Source organism: Balaenoptera borealis (assembly GCF_965194805.1).
Source record: "Balaenoptera borealis genome assembly, chromosome: 7".
NCBI lineage: Eukaryota > Metazoa > Chordata > Mammalia > Artiodactyla > Balaenopteridae > Balaenoptera > Balaenoptera borealis.
In genome coordinates, this window is record NC_138864.1 from 128,541,883 (window position 1) to 128,569,235 (window position 27,353).

Genomic DNA, 27,353 nt, shown 5'->3' on the forward strand with positions numbered 1-27,353 from the left:
CACGCTTCTGCCCTGGGCTCTGCGATCTAGACTCAAAGAGAAGTCAGACTACCAAGAACCAGAAAATAACAAGTGCTGGTGAGGATGCAGAGAAGTTAGAGCCCTGGGGCTCTGCTGGTGGAAACAGCCCATCAAGGACTAAACACAGAACTACCGCGTGACCCAAGCACTCCCCTCTGAGTATAGATACGGAAACACTGAAAGCACAGAGACGGTCGGGTCTTCGCACAACCACGTTCGCAGCCGCGTTAGTTATTCACAACAGCCGCCAGAAGGTGGAAACAACGCCAACATCCAGCATCAGACTAATGGACGAACATGTGGGCCACACACAGAGGGCTATCACTCAGCCCCAAACAGGAAGGACATCCTGTCACGGCTACACACGGAGGAACCTGAGGACATCATGCTCAGTGAAATAAGCCGAAAAGACAAGTACTGTGTGATTTCCCTCATGGGAGGGGCGGAGCTGTCACATTCACAGAGACAGAGCAGGGGGCGGGGCCAGGGGCTGGGGGAGGGCGGGAGTGTTAACGGGGACCGAGTCTCAGGTGGGGAAGACGAGAAGTTCTGGAGATGATGGTGGTGATGGCTGCTCAACAGTGTAAATGTGCTTAATGCCAGCGTCCACGTGAACACGGTTAAAAAGGTAAATTTTATGTTATGTGTATTTTACCACAATAAAAAAAGAGAAGACAGAGTAACGGTTTTCAAACATGAATCACAGGGTGCCCGTCCTCTGCACAAAACCTTCCAACGGCTCCCATCTCGTCGTCTCACAACTTTGTGCCCCAAGTCACTCCCCATCGTCCCCCACAGCCACCTTGCTGTCCCCGGCCCGGGTGCCCCAGGGCCTGTCACCTCAGCACAGGCCAGCATGCAGCCCAGGACTCCGCTCCACATGCCCCCGACCAACCACTGAGACCCCACCCACAGCCGCGACCCCGCCCACAGCCGAGACCCCACCCACAGCCGCGATCCCACCCACCGCCGAGACCCCACCCACAGCCGCGACCCCACCCACCGCCGAGACCCCACCCACAGCCGCGACCCCGCCCACAGCCGAGACCCCACCCACAGCCGCGACCCCACCCACCGCCAAGACCCCACCCACCCAACCAGCACACACACCCCCTTCATTTTCTCCACAGCACTTAGCACCTCTGACATATTCTACTTATTTGCTTATTCATTATCTTTCTCCTCAAATGAGAATTTAAGTCCTATTAAGGCACAGATTTGGTCTCTTCTCTTTTGTCGCCAAAACCCAGAACAGTGCCCAAACACACCTACCTCTTATATCTGGGTGAGTGAATGAATGAATGGGTCAAGCTTGAGAGGAGAAATCTTTTTCTTAAAATATCAGCTTTTTCTAAAACTCTAAATCTGGGTATACTGATTTTTTTCCTTTATGTGAAGATGCTGTTTAAAAAAATCCATATGGTCTATGTGTGTATAAAGCACAGAAGAAACTAGGCAGAAATCGGCTTTGTAACAACTCAATCTCTATTCACCATATTTACTATAAATTTCTGTTATCACAATGACTTTATCACAAATACATGTGTGTGAGTGTGTGTCCACGTGTCTGAGTGCGTGTGCACGTGTGCGTGTGCATCTGCTAAAGAGGCTTTAACAAATTTTGCATTAAGCAGTAGTGGTAAGAACACCACCTTCACTTTACATTTTCCCTGTAGGTTATTTTTGTAATAAAATGTCCAACTCTGGTTGTCGCACTAGATTTCACAGGCTTCAAAATGCTGAACTCAGAAGCACTACATATTTGAAGTCTGCACACATTCGAAAACCCCTCTTGAAAAGTCGATAATATTCAAACAATAGCTGATGTTTGGGAGAGAAGAGCATTCTTTGCTCTGCAGCATTTTCTGCTAAAACCTCAGCTGTCAGCACCGGCTGAGGCCCCGCCTATCAGATACCCTGGCGTCCCTGACTCCCCGCGCCCACCAGCCACTTAAAATACTTTGTTTCCTTTTAATCAGAATAAGCTCCGATGATCTCCCTTCAGACCCAGGCTGCTGTTTTATCACGTTGACAGTCTGGGGGACGCTGCTTCGTTTCCACACGTGATGCAGGACAGACACAGGTAGACACCCAGGAGACAGACAGAGCTTCACACAGACAATGGGGGAATATTTCGTAGCTTCAGGGAGCAGAACGTGCTGCAAAAAAAACCACAAAAGAACGGTGTCTTTTTGCCCAGAAGTGACTCGTTTCTGGGTATTTATATTCGGGGAAGTAAAGGGATGTGGTCAAGTCAGAATTTTGCTTCCCCAGGCTTCTCCGTTCTAAGGTGATGGGGAATAAAACGTCAGCTCACTCACTCCGAGGAGCACAGGTAAGTATCTGGCAACCAAAATTAACCGGGAGAGCGAGAGCACGAGGAAGGCCCCCTTACATCACGGCTCTCGATCACTGGAGACTCGCGGAGCCAAGAAGTGGTTTGCATGCAGTAAACTGAAAGCAATAGGACAGCACTTCGTTCCAATTATTTTCCAAAGGAGCAAAGCTTTTATTACCTGCATAATCTGATTATCTGAGAACATAAGAACAGTGGCTCTTGGCCCGGGACTGGGTGTCTGCAAGAGACAGGAGGAGGAGACGGAGCCATGATTTCCCCCCTGAGCTCAGCCCCAAGGACCAAGGCAGACGCCTCCCCCACACCAGCTCGTTAGCCAACTGCCCACCAGCTCTCTTCACTGTGGCCCACGACTGTGATGATGGAGTTTGGCTTCGGCTGCTGCGAGGAGGCTTTCTCTTTGTTAAAAAGGGTGGCTCCTTCATTCGTAAACTGCCCGGAATGTATTTACCTGGGGAGACAGAGGAGCCAGGATACTACCGAAGGGCACCCGGACCGCTAGAACTGCCGCTCGCCCCGCGTGCGGCCTTCCTCACCGCGTACTTGCATAAGTTGTCCTGACCTTCCTGGCCCTTCGGCCAGCCCCACATCCCTGGCCACTCCCTCCCCATCAGGTCCCCCGTGTTATCCAGGTGGCAGGAGTGAGAGTGAGCGTGAGATGAAATCCTGTGCTAATTCGCTAGCATAATCCGTGTGTATACCTATTCAACGCAAACTGAGAAAACCAAGTTCTAACCTAATTAGGAAAACCACTAGCTGTGGAATACATTATCGCGATAAAGTTCTAGCAGAAACAACAGAGACGATTAACGAAGTGATTGCTTTTCCCATTTTTTTATGGTTGCAACAAATACTGGCAAGCATGATATTATATTCCCCAAAGCTTCGTCTTCGCAGCTAACTTGTTAGTACAAGGCTTTGATGATAGTTTCTCATTGCAATGGGTGTTTTTCCAAGATTTGTCACATCATTAATAACTTCATTCAAAGATCACACATCTCTGCTTCAAATAAACCACTCAGCCACGTAGCCAGCATCTTGCTGACCTTACTTCCAAACAACCTCTGACAGTTCAGCAGAAGCATGAGTAATTGCTTATCTCGTGTCTTTACTTACAAAATACTTTATATTTGTTGCTAATTATCTTTCCACGGCTGCACAAGTAGGGCATATAAGAAGATGCATCTGTGTCTTTGAAATTATTTCATAAAATACATGTAGATAAGTATATAGAGGCACATACTTTTTTGTATATTATTTAACTGCAAAACAACGTGATTATCTCCAACCTTCGATGCAGCCGTCCTAAACAAGAGGATTCTACACTATTATCTCAAGACACTGATTTCATATCTAAAGGTCAAACTATTTGGTTATTTCATCTAAATTTATAAATACTAAAGATAACTGAACAATTAACTGATCCTTGTTGCCAGGCTGTTCCCAGTCTGCATAGCGTAGGATGTGGCTTAGGGCACTTGGAAGGTGTCTACTCTTCCTACATTCCAACCCGGAGCCGCTGGAATTCTCAAAGTGGCGAGAGGCTAGGGAACACCAGGTGTTCTGCAGATCTCAGCTTTCACATACTCGTTGGTATTAATCCATCACCAATACTTAACTGAGCACTTCTTATATATGTAGCATTTGACCAGGTCATCAGATTTTCAGACTCAGAAAAGTTGGCCTGGTCTTTATATCATGATGGTGGCAGGTATGAAGCAAACTATCTATCAGTTGACTTACAAACATCAATTAGAAAATGATAAAAAAAAAAAATCTTGAACCAATTCACAGTGTTTAGTAGAGCTGGTAGAGCTGGTAAGAACAATAGTGGCCCAACCAATACGTGGAGCAAAGACCATGAAAAACAGAACTCAAAAAATAATAATAATAAAATAAACTAGAATCTGAAATAAACAAGCTTAGACCTGTGTGCGACTGCCTCCTGCTTAATCCAGGCTACATGATCTCAAAAGCCCATTTGGAGTTTTTGATTTTTTTAGCCTGCTTTCAGTATTTCAGTTCCAGAGTTTTTATAAATCTTATATAAAGTATTTAGTCTCAAAAGAAAAAAAAAATACCACTGAAGATATACTTTTAGTTTTGTCAAATGTTGGTTTGGCTTCTATTTGGCTTGACATTTGAGGAAAGTATCTGAATGAGATCATTTTAAAAACCATATTGGTTGAAATCTAAATTTGACTCAGTTAGATGTTTGTTCCTGAATGTGAGTTATCTTCGAGTTCATTTACCTGTATGATCCTCAGCTGGAGAGTGGGGTAGGGCAGGGAAGTGACAGTGAGAGAGAAAGAGAAGGTGACAACCCTGAAAACCAAACTGTATTTATTTCAAGAGCAGTAAAGTCAGAGTTCTTTCATTGTCCAGAAATTATTTCAGTGTTTTTGAAAAAAATTACTAGAAGTACAGAAAGCTCACCTTTATAAAAATTATTATACCTTTAGTTTGCTTCCTGCAGAAAGGTCAGAGGGCCTAGATCCAATTAATGGTAAAAATCTACTTCAGTCCATGACATAATTTAGTGGTGACTACATTTTAGTATTCCTACCATCTCTGAGACAAAAGCTACCACTGTGTATGTTACCTAAGCCCGTTCATAACGGGACTCATTATATGGACTAAATCCCCATACATGAAACAAACAAAAAAACATTCTACAGTTTCTCCTATAATGAAATTTTATGATGACAAATAAACTGCCGTTGCCTGGTCTATAAGGCAAGAGATGAAACAGACTGGTCCCTAAGTTCCTACTATCAATTAGTAATTAAAATTAAATACTTCATACCCAGGGGAGGGAAAGGAGGACATCATGCAAATACCTTCTTTCTCTAAGTTCCGAGGGCAGCTTTTTGTGTGTCTTTGTTGTTTGTAGCTTAGGAGTTGAAGTGGGTTTTCCTGCCTGGAATGGTTGGAATTCTTGAAGTGGCAAGAGGCTGGGCAAAGTCAGGCGTCACTGATGCTCGAAGAGAAGAATCTCGGAACTCAGCAACAATCGGCCATTCTCCCGCCCCTTCCAGCGCACAAAGGGAACAAAGATGAAGGCTGACTCTCAAAGATGAGTCCTTCTCTGATCGAGACGAAGCAGTTTGGCTTGGGATCATCCGAGACAGACTGTTTACTAAGACACAGGAACGCACCACTATAGGAAAACTTTCCCTAGTGATGGAGTGACGCCTAAAACATAGGTCCCAGCGAACCACCGCGATGGTGAGAAACTGCAGGACCGCACGTCCTCTCCATCACGGCCTGATTACATTCCCGTCGCCACGTGCACCTTACCGAAGCCTGTCTGTCAATGCAGCCGTGGCGACAAGGCTCTTGCGGTCCTTCGTGCAGCCTCCCAGCGAGGGGACACCTCTGACACGATACCGCCCACGTGACCCAACACAAACTCCATTTCAGAACCCAGGACTCAACAGATGGACTAAGTGATGAAAGACGGCCCCAGGCCTGCCCGGTCACAGGCACGTCAAAGGGCCCATCCCCGAGTCCCGCTCCCGGCGCCCGGAGGTCCTACCTGCAACCCCGCAGCGCTCACTGCGTGCACCACCCACACGTGCACAGCCCTGTCCCGCCCTTGGCTTCGCAAAAGGAGGGTGAGCTTCTGCCAAGAAGACTCACTTCCTGACTTACTCTGTCCTCTGTGGTTCTGGGGTGGAAATGGACAGAAAACGAGCCTCCAGGATGCTTGAATCAAAGTCCAGAATCTTTGTCATCCTGAGGTCACAGGACCACGCGCTCGGGCTGGAAGTCAGCCCCGCGATGACGTTTCTTAGAGATTCACCTGAACCCCTAACTAGGAGACCAGGGACAGAGCGGGGCAGCGGGGCGGGAGGACGCAGAGGAAGGGCTGCAGCATGCAGCCCTGCTCTCTCTCCTTCCCGAAAACTTAAGAAAACACCGACTCAGGACGCCATAAACACAGGACGGCCAAATTCCTCCCGCAATACGAGGCCGTTTCTGTCTTCTCCCCTCCACCTCTGCACTTCACTGAGAAAAAGCCAACCCTCTTTGGCCATCACTCATCGCTGCCGGCCCCTAGAGCCAGGGCGAGCTGGCTCTCAGTGTCAGAAGCTTTACAAACCAGCACCCGTGTCCTCAAAGGCCTGCAAAAAAGGATAAAGCAGAAAAGAAGCTGAAACCTGATTTGGGATTCCCATTCCAGGAGCTGTTCTCACCCTGACAGGTGGGAACTGAGTGGAAGCCTCTGTCAATGGTATTTGTCTTTTGTCCGTAACTGGCCTGTGACCTGCTTATGAGTGAAGGGAACTAATATGAATTAAGTTCCTACTATGTGCCCAGAACCACTCAAGGTCCTCACATATCTCTACGGATGAAGTGCAGGGCTTAGGGACTGGCGAGGTCTCAGAGCTGGCAGGCAGCACAGGTGACAAGATCCCTTAGGGTAGGGTTTGTGCCATACAGAGGAGACCTCAGTACAAACACGGCCACCATCAATACTCACTGAATGACTGATAGAGTCAATAAACATCAAATAACATAATAAGGAGCTTATTTCCCTTCCCATACTATGAAAAATGCAGGCCTTTATTCCACTGTAATTGGGGGGAGAAGAGGCACCAGAAATTAATGCCTTAAGGCTTTGTCATGTTAAAGATACGGTGTCTATATGAACATAATTAATATACAAGTTCATTTACATAATATTCCCATTGTGGAAACCCATCAGTATTTGAGTTCGCTTTTCTTGACTCTTAATTCCAGTGCCTGCCTGCAATTTTTAAAATTATTAATAGTAATCCTACCCTTAACTAACTTTAAGATGAGGAGTGTGGGTGCAGGGCGTCCTGGAAACACCTGTGTCCAATGGTGCCAGAAGTTGAGATGGGAAGAAATAAAGAGAATTAGAAGGGCTCCACCCACGTACATGTGACTCACCTTTTTCTTTAGGGTTGTAAACCCTATGGAAGAGAGAAACCCATGGGAACCTCCCTGCCCTCTGTTCCCCTAAGACTATCATGTTCTGTACACCTACCTCCAAAGTCTCCCTTGGCTCTCTGCCCCTAATTCAGCCCTTCAGCACCCATGAATGAAGCCATCTCTCCTTGCTCATTGTTGACTGCTGCACCCCATTGCCTGGCGCATAGTAGGTGCTCATTAGACATCCCCTGAATGAATGCCTGGAGGGAGGAAGCTGCCTCCTGGTCTCCTCCCTGCCTCTCCGTCACCCCATTCCCCGCATGCCGCAGAATCATCTTTCTGAAGCGCATCTGCTTTAAGAACTGAGGGGTGAGAAGCAGTCTTCTAGGAGAGAGAAAAGGCGCTTCTTAATCTCAAAATATATGTTCAGCAAGAGGAATATTTTTATAAAAATAAAGGATAACCTGAAAGAACGCATACACTAGAAGCTGTAATTTCAACGATGGAATTTACCCTATTCGTTTGAAGCGTCAGCGGTACATATTATATCTGCATTAGTGACAATGATAAATAGTGTTTTAAGATTTAAATACATCAATTATAGCGTTCCTGGATATTCAGATGTCTTTTCCTGTTCCATTTTTTACACAGTCCCTTGCAGACTTCAAATCAATGCTTCAAAACATTTTTCGTTCATTGTAAACTCATGGGGGTCATTCTTAGTTATAGTGTTCTTGTGAAAATAAGGAAAAACAAAGTTGCCTTGAGCAAAATGTATTCATCATGCTAACTGACATACGTTTTTATTCTGTATCCAGATAAAAAGAATACTGGTAAGGTTAGGGGTGAAAGCATGTAAATCTTGAACAAATTTTCTGAACTGGTTTGTCACTGAGAGCCCGTACTTCATTAGCAATTCAATCTTTTGCTTCAAACATTATTCTTTACACCTAATTCCTCTAGTGAAATAAGCCACTGACATTGTAGTATAAGTTACTCTTAGTAAATCACTTTTCTACAGGTAGAAGGGAAGAACAGAAGAGAAAAATGGAAAGGCAGAGGGGCAAAGCCATCGGAATTCTGCCCAGAACAGCCTGTGTGTAAAGCTGCTTTCCCCACACCTCCCTTGAAAATCAAGATTTGGGAGGGAAGAGAGTCTTTCTACTATAACAACAGATGAGAATGGAGACTGAAAAAAATACTAAATACAGCCTTTGACTCTCTTATGCACAGTTTGAAACACTAAACAAAATCTATTGAACCTAGAATACTAGCAGCTGTTAATTCCCAAATTCATTTTTCAAATAAATTCGTTTTAAGGCCCTGCACCATGGCGCCATCTGGTGTCGACAGAGAGAAAGACGGCTCAATCAAACGTGTAGTACGCATTCCCTTTGTTAGCTAGAAGGATGAAAAATTTAAAACACACGACAGTTGTCTTTCATCACATTAAATCCTAAAGTGCTACTAAAAACAAATACAGTCTGAAAATAAATTTGGAAATTATTCCGTTGACAATGATCTTATTTTGAGCGGGTATACGTTAAGTTCGGTTAACATCAGCACTGAATGAGTTCTTGCAATATATAACTTTTACTAACTCTTTCCATATGCATCTGTTTTTAAGGAATAAAAGCGTTTTCCGAGTGGGGATACTGGAGAGGTGTCTTCGTCATGAAATGCAAAGCGCAAACTGGCGCTTTCTCAATCAAACACTGCTGCTGAGGGAATATCTTCCTCCTCCTCCTCCTGAGAGGAAACTTTGAAGTCACAGATCTACAGTGGACTTGGAGAGTCAAAATAATCAGGGAAAGAAAAGTGCAAAGACCTCAGAGCTGAGTTCACTTTTGCTTCCCAGAACGTAAGCACCCTTCCAGGGAAATGCACGTGACCACGGAGCCGTCCCCTGAAGCTCCAGGGCTCGGCCATCCCAGCTCATGCTCCCTGGGAGACAGTGGTCAGTCCACGCAAGCGAGCCACGCTGACCCCCCCCACCCCCGCCATGGCGATGGGTCACTGCACTAGCAGAGTCATGGTCAAACACAGACTTAGAAATGGGGATAAAGCAAGCAAAGGAAGCCCTTCTGCGCTTCCCCCAGCAGGTCTGCTGTCTCCGTGTGGCTGTCAGGGGACAAGTGGCTGCAGCCCGAACTCGCGGCAGGGGCGTCACCTCCCACCTGCCGCCTTCCAGTCTCAGCTGTCTCTTGGGACACCCTCAGGAGAAAAGCAGACTGGATTTCCTCAGGACGGGACGCGGCCATCCCTGTTTGCCTGGCTTTGTACTGTCTTTCTGGAAGGCCTGTCCCCTTGTTCCACTGGCCCTTCTGGGATAACAGCAGCTCCTCCCGAAGCCTCCAAGCCCCTCGGCGGGCCCTGCCCCACCCCCTGCAGCCCCTCCTCCACCCCCAGCCCACGGTGGCCTTGCTGCTGTGTCCCCACCTGGGCTGCAGGGTCAGGGCGCCGTGCCGGCTCGGGCTCTGGAAACGCTGACTGATGGGGAAAGGACGTGAGCACAGAGATGGGGACCACGAGAAGGACCAGGAGAAGGGAGAGCAGGCGGGGGAGTGATGCCGAACCTCAGGACGCCCACTCCGGCCACAGACACGGTGCCCACCGTCCACGTGCAGGCCTCGTGTCCTCCGTGGCCCATCACCGCCCCCCGAAGACGGAAGAGTCCTGACCCCCGCTTCCTCTCCAAGAAGCCCTGTCCCAGCGTCACTGCTCGCGCTGCCCTGTTTCGCTGGACGAGGTGGACGAGGAGGGGAAGTGAGGTTTGACTCTGAAGGGCGCCTGGCAGCGCGGAAACCCAGGCTCTCCTTTGGGGAGAGCAACTCAGGTCTGCCCTCCCCAGAGGCCAGTCTCCTCCCCCCAGCACGGCCCCACGAGTGAGCTGTGGGCGGCAGATGAGTGACAGAATGCGCTGCTTTCACTGAAGACCGTTTCTCCCTCTTCCCCCTCCGCCCACAGAGCGACTTGTTAGGAAAAAGCACCAATGGGAGGAAGGTTTACCGTGGCCACCGTGAAGAGTTCCCGAACACCACCTAACCCAGCGGTAAGACGACCTCACTTTTAACTTCGGCATCCCTTGTGCTTCTCTATGACTTTAAAGCTCCATCCAGCGGTGGGCCTGCAGTCGACATGCCCATCCGAGGTTCTGAAGAACAGCTCGGGGAAGGAGCTGAGGGGTCTCGAGCCCCAGAAATTCTGCCCAATGGCCTAGACGGCTTGCCCCGCCTCATCTGAGAAATGTATCTCACCCTCCCTTTTGAGAAACCTAACCAAATCCACAGACAGAATGGGTGAGCAATTATTGCTTTTTTTATCTTAATTATGAATCAATGTAGAAATCGATCCCATTTTATCCAACTCTAAATTCTGGTTAAAGTTATCTTCTGTGAAGGAAGAGTCGGGATGACTGCAAGAACTTTCTCTGAGAATGGAAATGAGGACAAAACAAAGGATGAGAATATCTCAGATTTGGCGGAAACCCTTTAAATGATGAATTCACAGATTTCAGAATGTGGAAAAAGATTTTAAGGCTCACTGAGATCTTGGTGGCTTGCCCACACCCCGGCCAGGCCAGCACTCAGGCCAGAGGCCCTTGGTCTCCCGACTGGGAGCCCAACCACTGCCCAGCCTTGGATGCAGGTGACCTCCAGGAGGGATACAAAGAACCTGGAACCTTTATACACTGCTGGTGGGGATATAAGATGGTGCAGCTGCTTTGGAAAAGTCTGACGGTTCCTCAGAAAGTTAAACATAGAATTACCGTATGACTCACCAATCCCACTTCTAGGTATGTACCCAAAAGCAGTGAAAACAGAGACTCAAACAAATGTTTACACACACATGCTCATAGCAGCATTATTCACAGTAGCCAAAAGTCTGGGAAACAACCTAAATGTCCATCAACAGCTGACTTTATATAGATGTGGTCTATCCATACAGTGGAATATTATTCGGCCATAAAAAGGAATGAAGGACTCATACCAAAGCATGGGGGAATCTTCAGAACATTCCCCAGGTGAAAGAAGCCACCCACAAGGTCCCATATAGAATGAAGCCACTTATGTGAAGTGTCCAGAACGGGTAATGTCTAGAGACAGAAAGCAGGTCGGTGGTTCCCAGGGTCTGGGAGGGGGGATGAGGGTGCAGTAAGTGCCTGTGGGTACGGGCTTTCCTTTGGGGATGAAGAAAATGTTTCGGAACTAGATAGAGGTGATGGTTGTACAACAGTGTGAATGTACTAAATGTCACTGAATCATGCACTTTAAAATGATTAATGTTATGTCATTTGTATACATAAAAAAGGAAAAATATATTTAGTTTGTAATTGATTAGGGCTAAACATAATCAACCCTTCTTCTTACAGCTTGTGTTTGGGAATTAAGTAATTCCATCAAGTTCAGAGTACCCATCAGTTGGTCAGCTCCTTAGAGCCCCCTCCAGAACTGCCCTGAGAGGAGACACCCCCCGTGCTACACATAAGATGTCATTTATGTAGTCACCCCACAATGTCAATTCTAAATAGACGTGTGAAAACCTAATCACGCACGCTAGTTACGATACAAGTCATACACGTAGTACAGACCCAGCCTGGGTTATTGCACCCAAACCTCAGTGGCCTGTCCCGCCCTCAAAGCCCAGGCCCGCAGAACACGGGGCCTCTCTCCTCCGGGAAGAGACGTCCGCGGGGAGCAAGCTGCCCTCGGGGAAGGGTGAGGGCTTCGGGGTCTCGGCTTTGATGCTCTGGAAGGAGGGGGGCTTTGGTCCTGCACTGGCCCCGCTTCTTCCCACTCGCATCAGCGGAGGCCAGTACGTGCTAAACTCCAGGGGAGAAAGTCTGCTCTCACCTTCCTACGGAGAAGAACTGGGTTTCTTTAAACTAGAGGTGCTGTATCTTCCAAAAAGAACCTTCGCATGTACTGACATCAACCAGTCTGCTCTGGGCTGGGTTCTGACTCTAGATGTTGGCTACACTTGCCCGCTGTCCTGTGACTTGAACGCTGTGTTTTTCCTGTTCTGGGGCCTTGGCGTGTGCCTGGTCTAGCAGTGATCGCCGAGCTGGTCAGAACACTGAAACGGACCCTCCAGCCGCCCCTTCCAGACCAGGAATGGTGCCCGGCAAACAGGGTGCACTTCACAACACCCACCCAAACAGAATGGAGCACATGCCTTCATGACTGGTACTGATGCTTTACTCAATAGTTATGAAAAGAGGAAAAAAACAGTCCTATAAATTAAATCAATTATCATCAATACTTACAGGAACACTGTAGTCAATTATTTTATAATTCACCCCATAATTTATTGATCTATAGTTATTTTTGAGAGAGGCAGGCCTGTATCATTAGCATTATAACATCAGTTAACATTTTCCTTGGAGCAAAAGATTTAGCAACATCGCCCGAGATTAAGTAATAATGTGCAGGCATTACTGACAATATTTTAAATGAGACTGTCTGGGCAAGTATAGGCGTAATGGCAGGTCCACTTAAAGAGAAAGAGAAGGGGAAACGGAGATGGGGAGGAAAGAAGGAGAAAAAGACAGAGAAGAAGGAAAACAAGGAAGGAAGGAAGGAAGGAAGAGGGAGGAAGGAACTGGTTTCCTGAAACACGTATGAGATCACTGAGTATGTGGCCAGACACTGAGCACTTGCAATGTCACAAAAATGTGTGTGTGTGTGTGTGTGTGTGTGTGTGTGTGTGTGTGTGTGTGTGTGTCTAGGAGATGTTACTCTGAAAGTTGCCAGGCTTGAAGAATTGCTCAAAAGGGAAATCCCAAACGCAAAGGAACAGCCCACATACCTGTCCCAGGACACATGAGGCTCCAAGAAAGGTGAAGAAGAGTCTAGCTGCATATTGGCTAATTCACTTTCTGGCAAAGTATCTTTATAAATAATCGTATAAGAAGCCAGAGGAGAACCTCTAGGCAAAAAGACACTCCAAGGTAAACAGAACCTGCATGACTACCTGGATATGTCCTCAGAGGACGGAGGACACCCTGGGCGGCTTTCCCCCGAGACCCTCCCCTCACAATCTCTTGCTGTCATTTACTCAGGAGTTCCAAACTCTCCTAACTTAGGGAGTGATATCATGATGGGAGGCTTTTTAAATCAAATTGGGCTGTATGTAGCTAAAAGGTTACACATTTTTCCACTGTGTGTGCGTAAGTCAAGAATCCGCAACCATTTGGACTCACGATACTCTCTCAATGCTGATCTAAGTTTCTGATAATAGACACCATAGTGAAAGCTCCCTTAGAAATGAAGGAGGCAGGGAGAGAAGATATTTAGTGAACTCAACTTATTTAATGGAAAAAAGACGAAACAGCACGTTAAGCACACAGACGGCCCAGTTAAGCCTCGTCTTTGCCTTCAGGATGTGTTATAAGACTGACTGTCAACGCCACAGTCAGCCTCAAAAGGTTACCTATCCCCTCCCCAACCCCTTAACAATACCTTAACCCCCTCCAACATCCCCACATACTGACCACTGTAAATTCTGAATAACCTGCCGGTGTTTCCAGACTAGATCGCACCTAGAAGCTAAGACATCACGTAAGTTCACTGCCCTCCAGTACGTGCTCCTTCTAAGGAAACCCCATGTTTCAATACGTCTCGTGATCCTGCTGCTTTGTGATCCGGCGAGGTTGTCCCAGTGACTGCAGACTGAACAAGAAGGAGGCACAGCGTGTGAAAGGAAGCGTTTTTATTTTTGTCCCTTCAAACCCGCTCAGCACACACTCTCTGCCGCTGCGTGAAAACCCAGCAGGCCCCATAAAGGTTCTAATCACTCATGGGACTTTGTTCCCAAACCCAAGTGCTCCCTCTGTCACCTCCAGAAATCTGAAGACCATCCACAAGCTAAAATTTGGTTCTTTGGGGAGAGTAATAGGCAAACTTCTGGAGAAATTGATCAAGAAAAAAGACAAAGACACAACTAAGTAATATTAGTCATAAAAGGGGGGGCATGATGCCAGATATAATTATTAAAATAACTTAATGCGGGCTTCCCTGGTGGCGCAGTGGTTGAGAAGCTGCCTGCCAGTGCAGGGGACACGGGTTCGAGCCCTGGTCTGGGAAGATCCCACATGCCGCGGAGCAACTGGGCCCGTGAGCCACAACTACTGAGCCTGCGCGTCTGGAGCCTGTGCTCCACAACAAGAGAGGCCGCGATAGTGAGAGGCCCGCGCACCGCGATGAAGAGTGGCCCCCGCTTGCCGCAACTAGAGACAGCCCTCGCACAGAAACGAAGACCCAACATAGCCAAAAAATAAAAATAAATAAAAATTAAAAAATAAAAAAATAACTTAATGCCAAAAATGTGAAAACTTGGACAAGTGGATAAATTCTTTATAATGTATAATAACTCAAAAATAAACAGAATTCCTGAAGAATCTTTTCATTATTAAGGAAACCAAAGCAGTAGTTAAGGATTTTCCCAGAAAGAAAACACAAAACAAGGTCGTTTTTCCAAGTGAGTTCTAAAAAAATTTTGGGAAACGGATCAATCCATTCGCATGCAATTTTATTCTTCCAGGGAATGAAAAAGCAGGACACCCCCATCTTATTTCCTGAGGGTGGTATAAACTTAAAGTTAAATTTAGACAAGACCAACCTCATTCATGAATATATAACCCAAATCCCGAACAGAATTTTAGTAAACCAGATCCAACACTGAATAAGAAAATACAGCATGTCATGGCCAAGTCTGATTTATTTCAGAAATGGAAGAGTATTTTAATATTAGAAAATCCATAAACTTCACACACTATATCATCAGAATATCATATGGTTATCTCAGAAGTTAGAGAAAACACATTTGTTATAATTAAACATCATCCAAGCTAGGAATAGAAGGAAACTTCTTTAATCTGGTCAAGGTCGTGTATAAAATATCTACCAGGAACATAATTCTTCATCGGAAAACACTGGAAGAAGCATTCCCTTAAAGCCTGATAAAGAGTAGGATGGCCACCAATTGCTGCTTTAATTCAACTCTGTATTGGTGATTAGAGCCAGCACCGTAAGGAAGTTAAAATACATTAAAGTCACAAGAAAGAAAGGAAGAAACAAAGCCATTATTAACCAAAGAAGATATGCAAAGAAAATCCAATAAACACTTGAAAAGATATTTAATCTCAATAGTAATCGGCTCAGTGTAAACTAAGAACACAGTGAGATACCATTCTATGCCCACTATATTAATAAAAATTAAGAATTCTGACAACACCAAAGCTCAGAGAGCTTATGGATCAAGGGGTCACAGAGTACAAACTGACATACCTCTTTGGAAAGCAATTTGCTATTATTTTGTGAAATTGAGCATTTGGACACACTACAACCCAACAATTCCCCTCCTGGACGTCTATCCCAGAGAAACCCTCATGCACGCACCTGAAGAAAAATATACAAAAATGTTAACAGCAGAACAGTTCACAAGACTAGAAACAACTCAAACGTCCTCACCTGGAGAATAAATAAATTGTGACAAATTCACACAAAGGAATGTCATGCAGCTATGAAAATGAGTAGAGAGCAGCTACCTGCAGTAACAACTAAGTCTCTTTCTCATTCCAAGAGCCATCAGGGTAGAAGTGGGCCAGGCAGCTAGGAGATAATTGGGTTACGTAAGAGATGCTAAGAGCTCAGACTAAGGTAATGGTCAGAGGTAGACAGATTTGTGGGTCTTTGGGAGTGAGATGAAGAGGACTTGGAGACATCTCAGCTACGGGATGTGTCAGGGAGGAGTCCTGGGCTTCAGGCTCATGCACCTGGTTGGGTGATGTCACTCTTGGAGATGTGAGCACAGGAGAAGTGTTGGAAGGAGTGGGCACAAGGTGAATCTAGATACAGTGGTGAGATAAGCACTCTGCAAAGAAGAGGAAAAACCCCAAGGAAATGCGTGAAAGACCACACACATAATAGGGTGAAGAGTCTCAAGTGGAAAGGAGGCAGTAAGTGCAAAGGCCCTGAGGCAGGGTACGCTTGATTCAAAAACATCAGGGAGCCTGAGAGGGCTCCCAGGAGGCTGGGAAGACACTAGAAGAGGGAGGTGGCTGAGATGGAGCAACAGTACGCATCAATAAATGTCAGATACCATCCTCCTTTGGATTCTCTAAGTGCCCCCGGAAGCACAGATGGACTACCCTTCAGTAAAGTCAAGAGTCATTTTATAACATGAATAATCACTTCCGTATTTATTTCTACATTACTGATTTTCCCCCTCAGGTGATTTAAGTTACTACTTGTAAATCGCTATTCTGTCTCATTCAAGTTCCTCCTCTCAAGCCTAAAATTTCCAATTTATCAAATTTCTTCTCCAAACTAAGGCTTAAAATTAGAGCAAAAATGCAATAATAATAAGCTAGAAATAGCATGTTGCTATAGTGATACCAAAGTCTAAAATTAGATTTTGATCTATAAAAAAACCACAAAGTTCATTACTGTGCTACTCATTTTTGCCATTTTTCTCTGGGTCAAGCCCATTTCAAAAAGAGCCTTTATTATATACAATCACAGAATACCTGTCCCACAGCGAGAAAGAGATGGATCAGGTAATTGAAGTCCACAGGTAATCGAGAAACCTCATTTCAGTTCAATTTCAAAACCTTCTGCCATCAATACTTTATTATATCCACTCTCAAGTAACAAAATTGGCTGATTTATGAAGTTGGACAAGTTTTCTGGCCTCTCTAGACCTGGGTGTCCTCAGTTACCAAGTGCAGAGACTATGCAGATGACCCCAGCAGCTGCTCCAGGGCCAAGGGACCCCAGCAATTCCCATCACCTTTCCTCCATCCCACAGGCAGGAGGGCTGCTAAAGGGACATCAAAGATCAACTGCCAGTGGACTGATAACTGAGACACGGATCCATTTCATGGAATCTTAGATCCAGGATCCACAAGTTTTCAGGCTACAGTAAATCATGCCTAAGGGTAAGACAGTAAAAGCCAATGAGGCAGGACATTGTGGCTTTACTCCATGGAAGTGCAGGAGATAAAAGAAGGAGGGCAAACACAGGGCTTCCGATGCCTGTCAGGAAATACTTAGCTAAGAGACAACTCCATGGTTGAGAAACACAAGAGGTGGATGGTAACAGAAAATGCCAGGTATGGGCGATGCCGCTAAGGTCTCAAAGTACAGTAAAAACATTTAGAACATCACCAAAGTTAACCCCTTAATTTACCAGAGATGGTCACCTCAGTGTAGTGGGTACTGTTTTATGTAGCTACACAAGTTGAGTTTCATAATAAAAAGGTTAGAGGTTCTTTTCCCAAAATTCACATTACAACCAACTTTGCTGGAACGCACTGACTCAGTGAAATAAGGAAAACGTGGAGACCAGTTGTTCTCGATGATTCGAATGCTACAGATTTGAATCATCTGAGTGGGGTTTTAAATGCTGATGCCAGAGTGCTACCCCCAGCAGGTCTGATTTCGTGGGACAGGGGTGCAACCTCAGTTTTGGAATTTCAAGAAAAATCCCAAATGGTTCTAACGGCAGCTACGATTGAGAACCACTGAGTCCTCAAAAGTCAGGAAGCACAATGGAGAAAAAGACATATGACAAGAAAACCAAATAAACAAGATAAAGGTTAATCTGATTCAAAATCACTTTCTTCTTATGTTTACAGAATTGTAACCAAGGAGAGAGAAGAGGTGTCAGTCCTACAGGAACACTGGGGTCCAACCAGTTAAGAATATAATCCTATTTCCATTCCTTTTCTTCAAGCACACTGCCCACTGTGCAAATGATTCAGTGTTCCTCTCTCATCAGTCTACTCAGAATGTGCAGGCCTCCTGGTGTGACAGGTCCTTCAAGTTTCCTTCTACTTGACCACGGCACCTGAGAAGCATGCCTGCAGCTCACATTCTGCATCACTAACTGTGCTGTCACCCCTCCACCTATCTGGGCAGGATCAGGTTGACTGGCTCCTCAACCCACAGACATAGGCAGCTGTTTTCAGCTACGAGTTGGATTAAAATCTCGACTTCGATATTGACAGTCGAGTAGCCCTGAGACAAGTTATCGACCAAGCATCCCTCACACTGATGGAACCAAGATGCTGCTTCTCCGCACGGGCCAGCTGTGGGTGTCATGGCTGTGTTTCAGTGTGGACCTCGCTGGGCAGGGCCCACGGAGAGCCAGGTGACATCGGGGATACCAAGAAGTACAGGTGGCTCTGCACTTGTCGGATGAACCTGAACTGACACTTTAAACTCAGGGTCTCTACTGTGCTTGAAGGAGGAAAGAGATTCATAAAATAAAACATGTCCTTTTTTCCAGGATACTCAGTACCCGGGGTTCTCAGTAAGAAGGCCGGAAAGCAGGGCGCTCACATGTGGCAAGGTCATCTGTCCTCCCAGAACCAGCTGTGTATGCAGCCTGGATCCACCCACATCCATCCTCCCCGTCCCAAGAGCTGAGCATCTTTGTGCCTCGGACCCTCCAAGGTATTGAGCTGGGAGAGCAAATGAGTTTTTTATAAATATGTTTTTTGGTAATCAGAAAAAAAATAATAATTTTTTAAAACAAGAAAACCCCAACGGTCTAGAGTATAAGAATGCTCATAAAACACTGATGGGAATGTACATTGATAAAACAGTCTGATGGAAAATTTGATAAAGGAAATTTGAAATTTTTCAAAATGAGCATTTACGTTGGGCACATTCTTTTTTTTTTTAACATCTTTATTGGAGTATAATTGCTTTACAATGGTGTGTCAGTTTCTGCTTTATAACAAAGTGAATCAGCTATACATATACCTATATCCCCATATCTCCTCCCTCTTGCGTCTCCCTCCCACCCTCCCTATCCCACCTCCTCTACGTGGTCACAAAGCACCGGGGCACATTCTTTAACACTGCATCTTTACTTCTAAGAATTTGTTTTCAGGAAATAGTTTAGGGTGCATGTGAAGATTTAACCACAAGGCTGTTCACCTCTGCATTATTTTTTACAGATAAAAATGAAAACAATGCTGATGTCCATCAATAGGTAACTGTTTGGCTAAAATCATGGTCTAGTCAGGAGGTGAAATGACTACTACTTGGACATTAAAAATTACATATGAATGGTCAAATAATGAATGCTCTTAATTTCCTTCTTAAAACTTCTTAATCTTCAGAAAATTTTCCATAGGCATGTTTATCATCAAAAGAAACAAAATGGTAAATATCGTGGTGATCATTTTAAAATATACAGAAATATTGAATCACTACGTTGTGTAACAGAAACAACATAGTGTTGTAGGTCAATTATACTTCAAAAACAAACAAAAAGAACAAACTCATAGAAAAAAATCAGATTTGTGGTAACCAGAGGCAGGGGCTGGGGGGAGAGGAAATTGGATGAAGGCCGTCAAAAGGTACAAACTTCCAGTTACAACATAAATGAGTACTAGGGATGTGATATACAACATGAGAAATAAAATTAACACTGTTGTGTGCTATAGAGGAGAATTGTTAAGGGGGTAAATCCTGACACTTCTCAGCACAAGGAAAAATTTTCTTTCTATGTCTTAATTTTGTATCTGTCTGAGATGAGGGATGTTCACTAAACTTACTGTGGTCCTCATTTCACGATGTATGTGAGTGAAATCATCGTGCTGCACACCTTACACTTATACAGCGCTGTGTGTCAATTACATCTCAATGAAACCAGAAGATAAAAAAGAAACAAACTCTACAAACAATGTTGTAGAAAAATACAATTAACATGGAAAAGTACCAATAATATGTTATTAAGCAAAATTTTTAAAAGTGCTGTAGTTTATAATGTGTTATGTGGGGATATATATGCATATGTATAAACACACATTTATATATATATATATAATTTCATATTATATATATATAATAGTTATAGTAATAGTTTAGGTGAGAGACAAAAGCCTGGAAGGTTATTTCGGTTTTTATTACATCTAAACATTAAAGAATTCATCTTTTGATAATGGAGTTGGGGGTGAATTTTATTTTCTCTTATTTGCTTATCTGTATTTTCTGCCAAGAACGTGTGCTACATAAGTACCATTTTTTTCAAATAATGAGAGTTTTCCTTAGATAAGTATTTATGGAATATTTTAGGGCCCTGTTTTTAGATCTTTACTCCAAATATCAAGAAAATAACTGTTTACTTGAAGAGAAAATGCTAGTAGGGAATGTTAGCAGGGAAAGCCACAGTGATGTTCACGTGGGCATGATGCTGCAGCCAAGGTTCCCGGGAGATGGGATGGTGCTGGGCCTGAAGGAGGCGGTCAGGGGTGGAGAGGCTGGGCGGAGGGCTCTCCACGTGGGAGGACAACCACGCCGCCGAGAAGGACTGCAGGGAGGGGCCCTGAGGGCCCTTCCTGGAATACAGCCCTCCCGGCCTCTCACTACACAGAGGGTCAGTCCAGAGTCCACACAAACACCACCCAGATCTGCGCTTCCTCAACAGGCCTCCCGACCTCTGAGGCTAGGAAGGCACCTGGCACCTCTACACACCATCCTTCACGTCTCCATAGTAATAGGAACGAATGACGCTTTCTCTTAATCGCTTCCGTAGGCGCAGGAGGGCAAGGGCAGCGGACATTCTGTTTGCAGCTATATCCCTACCACATGCTATGTGTTATGCACACAGTACAGACTCAATAAATATTGTCTGAATAACAACGAAGGACGTCCCTGTCAATCCTTTACGGGTCAAACCAGCGAGACGGTAACGAGAGTGAAGTTTCACACAGTAACAGGCTCACAAAGGCTGGATTTGGGATTTAATTTAGAAACTCTTTTATCAGGTACCACATACTTGTATCAGCAGCCCAGTTTTAACTAGTTATATCTAGTTAACTAAAATCATGCATGACCCATGAACACACATGACTGGCCTTACTTATAGTAGGTTATCCACACAGAGAAAGGTAGGACTCCTTCCCCTACGGCCCACCACTTACCATCAGGGCTTGAAATTCCCAACGTTAGTCATTCACTTGAATTTAACACATTAGAGGCTTATACCAAAATTCAAATATATTTTCATGGAGCGTATTAGCATATTTTACCCTTATCAACCTTAAACGCTTAGCACTAATGGGTTCTCTTTCACACACAGACTATCTCCAAATAGGATTTCAGATGGTTTACAACAGTATAGACATAATAAAACCAAAATCAACCAACACTGAGAAAAAGATGAAAGTCAAGTAGTAAAGACTGGCAGTAGGTAAGAGTGGTAACTATATATCTACCTACCTACATGGATGGATGGATAGATGGGTGGGTGGGTGGGTGGATGGATAAATGGATGGATGGATGGATGGATGGATGGATGGATGGATGGATGGATGGATGGATAGATGGGTGGATAGATGGGTGAGTGGATGGATGAATGGATGGATGGATGGATGGATGGACGGATAGATGGGTGGGTGGATGGGTGGGTGGATAGATGGGTGGATGGATGGATGGATGGATGGATGGATGGATGGATGGATGGATGGGAGGATGGATAGATGGATGGGTGGGTGGATAGATGGGTGAATGGATGGATGGATGGGTGGGTGGATAGATGGGTGGGTGGATGGATGGGTGGATGGATGGGTGGGTGGGTGGATGGATGGATGGATAGATGGGTGGGTGGATGGATGGGTGGGTGGATGGATGGATGGGTGGGTAGGTGGGTAGGTGGGTGGGTGGATGGTTGGGTGGATAGATGGATAGATGGATGGATGGATGGACAGACTTCCTGTCTGTCAAGCCAGAGCCGAGTTACATTATCCTTAGTTAATATCAATACAGCAGTTCATGTGAAAATAGAGCTTTTCCTGGTCCCAAGCAATGTGATTCTAAACAATGCCATCAACGAACATTTTCTTGACAGACTTCCTGTCTGTCAAGCCAGAGCTGAGTTACATTATCCTCATTTAATATCAATACAGCAGTTCATGTGAAAATAGAGCTTTTCCTGGTCCCAAGCAATGTGATTCTAAACAATGCCATCAACGAACGTTTTCTTTAAAATGCAGATTTAAGTTACATGTGGCTGTGTCTTTATTGGCCTTGTGGGCACAATGTGGAAGCACAATTCTGCACATTTCCTTCTCTAAGAGTCCAGTTGATGTGGTTCAGGCCACGTCGCCTTATCTATTTTTAAAAATGGCGATAACAGTGGGGATAGTGCATGTGACAAGCACTTCCCTAAGGGCTGGAGGGAAGGCTGTGGAAACTGAGAGATTTTCAGCCATGTAGCTAGCAAAGACTGTTTTCTTGAAAAGGCAAAGGAACCTAACCTGTCCACTGGCAAATAATGCAGGGAGGTGAGAGGGAGGAAGAACCCTAGGCAGACTCAGTATTTGTCGCTGCCTGAGTGGTTTCCTGAAGCCATGGAGTTCTACATCAAACAAGCCATGATCTGGGTTATTTGTCTTGGTATTACCAAATTCCCACACATTCCACTGTATAACTTTAATCCCTTCTTGCATTATAGGTACCAACAGATTATATTAAAAATGAACCACTGGGGCTTCCCTGGTGGCGCAGCGGTTGAGAATCTGCCTGCCAATCCAGGGGACATGGGTTCGAGCCCTGGTCTGGGAGGATCCCACATGCCGCAGAGCAACTGGGCCCGTGAGCCACAACTACTGAGCCTGCGCGTCTGGAGCCTGTGCTCCGCAACAAGAGAGGCCGCGATAGTGAGAGGCCCGCACACCGCGATGAAGAGCGGCCCCCACTTGCCACAACTAGAGAAAGCCCTCGCACAGAAACGAAGACCCAACACAGCCATAAATAAATAAATAAAATTTTTTTTTAAAATGAACCACTGAATAAGTCATATTTATCTTTTAATAGAGGTATTTGATATCATCCATGTAAGTGCCAAAGGAAAACTATCAAAAATGGTTATTTGAGTTTGGGCAAAATTATAATTTAGATGATACTCTTGGCCATAATTTTCCAAATCCAGGGCTTCTTGACACCACTCCAGAAACATGAATCCAGGTCTCTGATCATCAGCATACAGGAAAGGCACCCAATTTGTCTAAAAGTACAGATACTAAAATGCGAGTGAAATATAAAAGGGGCTAGGTCTCAACATTGGTTTACACCATTTAATACAGGGATTTGATAAATTAGAAAATCATTTTGCCCTCCTGATTCTCATGATGGCATTAGGATAAAACATCTGAAAAACCATTTAAAAGCTTAAATCAATATTAAGAACATTCAACTTGCCCAGCTAACAATTTCTGTCTATCGAGTCAAAGGTTGATGGTGGATACATAAATTCTATGAAATGTCTTAAAAGATTCTTGACAGTTTTTTTCTATTAGTTGAAGCAATCGGTGTTAGAACAACGAATTAGAAGGGAACAGTGATGTAAGAGAAAGAGAAATGACCCAAGACAGGCTTTAAAGGACAGACAAGCCTAGTGGCCAACACAGTTTGGGACCCTGGGCCATGATGGTACCACTTGCAGGGGATATACGTCAAGGTATCCAAATGAGTCTCGGCTACTAAGTGTGAGCTCTGGAGATGCCATCCTCTCCCCACGCCTCGCTGTTCCCCAAAGGAAGCATCAGTCTCCCACATCTTCTACAGAGGCTGCAAGCGTGTAGAAAAGAAGGAGACTCACACCGACCTCTACAATTTCTTCGCTCGTGCCTCCCGGACGGCCAGCCCTTGCTTTAGGTCACGGGGCTGGTTAGCCTCTATCTTTCTTAGTCCTGTTTTAACGTTCTTACCACATTGAAGCAGCTCACTGGGAAAATCTGACTCTGGCCAAGATTAATAAGAGTATCTTGTTTTCAGGCTGTAACGTATCTTCACATGCAGAATTATTTTTAAAAATATGTCATTTTATTAAGTACACTAAACAGCTGTAAATTTACATTGAAGTGAAGCAAGGGTGCCTTCCTAGGTAATGGTTACGGGCTATATTTTAAAACAGCAACTTTGAATGTGTAACTTTTCCATCAATTGCACAAACACAAATTTAAAAGAGTTTATGCTTCATACGTAAGCGTATGTATCGCACAGCTGCCTCCAAGAAAATAAAGACTTTTCCTAAGTCTTTAGAAATTAGAAAACTTTGAATGCTGCTCTAGTATAGAATTTGGGCCTAAGATAGCATAAAACATTTTCTCCCCAAAAGCAAATTTTCCATTTGTTCAGAATTGTACTTTTTTTAAAAAAATAAATTTATTTATTTATTTATTTATTTTGGCTGCATTGGGTCTTTGTTGCTGCACGTGGGATTTCTCTAGTTGTGGTGTGCGGGCTTCTTATTGCAGTGGCTTCTCTTGTTGTGGAGCACGGGCTCTAGGCACACAGGCTTCAGTAGTTGCGGCATGTGGGCTTCAGTAGTTGTGGCATGTGGGCTCAGTAGTTGTGGTTCGCAGGCTCTAGAGCCCAGGCTCAGTAGTTGTGGCGCACGGGCTTAGTTGCTCCGCGGCATGTGGGATCTTCCCGGACCAGGGCTCGAACCTGTGTCCCCTGCATTGGCAGGCGGATTCTTAACCACTGCACCACCAGGGAAGTCCCAAGAACTGTACTTCTGAATTGTACTTCTGATTTGGATAATCATCAGTGATGTTCCCAAATGTACTTATTAAACCTACAGACTAATGAGTCCCAGTGGAAATTCCATTAAGAGCATCGTCACCTACCCATATCTGTCCCCACTTTCTCCCACCCAATCCCTTGGCTTCAATGTTCTTCCCTCAATATTCCCCATCCGTAGTCAACACAACCACCCACCCAGGGGCTCAAAGGCAAAAAACCAAGAGCATCCTTGGTTCCTTTCTTTCCCTCCACACTACAAGACACACTGGCTGTGTCCCATCCTTCAGACGTGCAAATGTTTCCACCTGCACCTGAGCACTCCGCCCCTGACCTTGGCATGGCTCACTCCTTCCCACCACTGAGATCTACGTTCACGTGGTGTCTCGCCATGAGCGCGCTCGAACTCTCCCACCTGAATCAGCCGCAGCCCCGTCTCCCCAGCACACCTTCCGTTTCCTCCACGGCACTGCTCACCGTCCTCAGCGGCCCTTCTGTTGTTCACTGGCTGATTATCTGTCTCGCCGGCGGAACACGAGCTCCGTGAGGGCTGCTGTGCCCTGTCGTGTTCATCCCAGAATCCCTGCCGCCGGGAGCAATGCCTGGCACGTGGGGGGGTCTCGGTAAGTGTTTGGTGAACGGATACCGAACGCTTGTGTAGGGCACGCGTGTGGAATCTTTGATGCTAATAAAGAGCCAGGGCAGTTTAGGTATCAAGAGCCCTACGAGAGAGACTTCACACCTGAGAGAGAGTTTTGTACAAGGGTTTTATAACACGGTTCCAGGTCGTGCGGAGGGAAGACACCAGTGATGCGCACGCCTGCTCCTGAGCACCTCACCTGAGCGCCTCACCTGAGCGCCTCACCTGAGCGCCTCACGTGAGCGCCTCACCTGGAGGGACGCGGAGCTCTGCTCAGCCACAGGGCTCCGACCTTGTGATGAGGGAGGGACCTTGGAGACGGTCTCTTCCTGGGAGCCCAGGGACGGGAACGGTGGGGACACGCCGCACTGGCCCAGCCCCCAGGGGAATCAGGAGAGACAGAGGCAACAAACATTCTCCTGACTGAGGACCTGGAGGCCTGGGGGGATTGGGTTACAAATCTCCTAAGTACTATGCGAATGCTATTCAATAGCGGTTGTATGTTAATGAAACTGGGAGGGGGGCATTTAGAATATTCCCAAGAGGACTACACTTGGGGACCAGGATTGCAACAGTCTGTTTCCTGCTCACGTTTTGAGCTTGTTCTGTCCATACAGACTTTCCCTTCCAAGGCTTTTCTCGCCGACCCGGATTCACGTGAGCATCTTCGGCGTCACCACGGCCTCTCCACGGCGTCTGGGCTAAAGCAAAGGTTCTCCGCAGAACCCACTCTGCGCCCCCAGTGCCACGCTGACCACACGTGCGCTCAGCCTGAAGGCTGGTCCTGGAGAAGAAGGGCGTCGTGAGCACATCCTCTGAGAAAGCAGCCTCTTCGGGGGCTGGTGGAGACAAGCCTACACAGCAGGTGCTTTCGGTGCCACCGTCGGCCCACAAACAAATCTGTGCCTGCACCTGTCTGTCTGATGGCGCTCCTTAGCCCCTGACTGTGCTCGCCTATATCCACGGGGCAGGCCAGGAACACAGTGGGGATAAGACCCCCGAGACAACCTCAGCCCCTGTGGAAGGGGAGCTGTGAATAAACACCCGCTCCTCAAGAGACCCTGAGGCGTCCTCCACACCGCGTGCCCAGCTGCCAATGGCAGACGCCTACCCGCAAACACGACCCTCCGTGGGGCCAGCTTCTCCGTGGCTGCACCATCTGAGCCCCAGGCTTGCGCACAGCCCCTCACTCAGATGGGTCCCTTGGCTTAACGCTCTGCTGTGACTGTCTTGAATTTTCCATCCCTTTCGAACCAGGGGCTCTGCGTTTCCGTTTTGTGCCAGACCCTGCAAATGCTGAGGCTGGTCCAGCTCGGTGGCCTCCTGCCTCCCGAGGGTCCCCTCATCCTCTCCTTCACATCCAAATCCTCGTCTCACGGCCGCACTCAGGGAAACTCAGACAAGGACAACAGAAGATTCCCTGTGCCTTTTCTTGTTCTCCTCCTCGGTGACCTGCGTCCCCCATGTGTCCTTCAATCCTGGCAACAGCACAACACATCACGATAGTGTCAAGTTCTGTGACTCAGCTCTGGTCCTCCCATCACTCAGGACCCAGCTTCAGGGACTAGAGATCTGTGCCGACAGCGTATGCTGTACATTGACTACAATAGTGAATACAATACAGGGTCTTCTTGGCATTCACTGATCGTTCCAAGGACCCTCCACGTCAGGGCCTTTGCACTGACTGCCCTTCTGGAATATTCTTCTACACGTTATAACTGTGTAATATAGAGAAACACACGCACGCATGCACCGGGACTGCAGCTACGTAACGAGGGCTGGGACAGTCACAAGAGCATTCTCTGCTTTACCAGTGATTTACCATACGTCTCCTCTAAACCCAAACTCCCCAAATGCATGTGAAGCACCTGGAGTTCACTCCAATCATCAG